We start from the raw sequence: 899 nt of genomic DNA, 5'->3' as shown, positions 1-899 counted from the left end.
GGGCATCAAACCTGGACTGGTAACTCGTTTCATATACGGTATTATACATGTTTCAATGCCATTCTCCAAAATCATCCCACCTTCTCCCTCTCCCACAGAGTCCAAAAGACTGTTCTATACATCAGTGTCTCTTTTGCTGTCTTGTATACAGGGTTATAGTTACCATCTTTCTAAATTCCGTATATATGCGTTAGTATACTGTATTGGTGTTTGTCTTTCTGGCTTACTTTACTCTGTATAATAGGCTCCAGTTTCATCCACCTAGTTACAACTGATTCAAATGTCTTCTTTTTAATGGCTGAGTAATACTCCATTGTGTATATGTACCACTGCTTTCTTATCCATTCATCTGCTGATGGACATCTAGGTTGCTTCCATGTCCTGGCTATTATAAACAGTGCTGCGATGAACATTGGGGTACACGTGTCTCTTTCAATTCTGGTTTCCTCGCTGTGTATGCCCAGTAGTGGGATTGGTGATCATAAGGCAGTTCTATTTCCAGTTTTTTAAGGAATCTCCACACTGTTCTCTATAGTGGCTGTACTAGTTTGCATTCCCACCAACAGTGTAAGAGGATTCCATTTTCTCCATACCCTCTCCAGCATTTATTATTTGTAGACTTTTGGATCACAGCCATTCTGACTGGCATGAAACGGTACCTCATAGTGGTTTTGATTTGCATTTCTCTGATAATGAGTGATGTTGAGCATCTTTTCATGTGTTTGTTAGCCATCTGTATGTCTTTTTGGAGAAATGTCTATTTAGTTCTTTGGCCCATTTTTTAATTGGGTCATTTATTGTTTTGGAATTGAGCTGTAGGAGTTGCTTGAATATTTTTGAGATTAGATGTTTGTCAGTTGCTTCATTTGCTATTATTTTCTCCCATTCTGAAGGCTGTC

This window comes from Bison bison, unplaced genomic scaffold (genome assembly GCF_000754665.1).
Source record: "Bison bison bison isolate TAMUID 2011002044 unplaced genomic scaffold, Bison_UMD1.0 scf7180017862178, whole genome shotgun sequence".
NCBI classification, from domain to species: Eukaryota; Metazoa; Chordata; class Mammalia; order Artiodactyla; family Bovidae; genus Bison; species Bison bison.
This window is presented reverse-complemented; position numbering follows the sequence as displayed.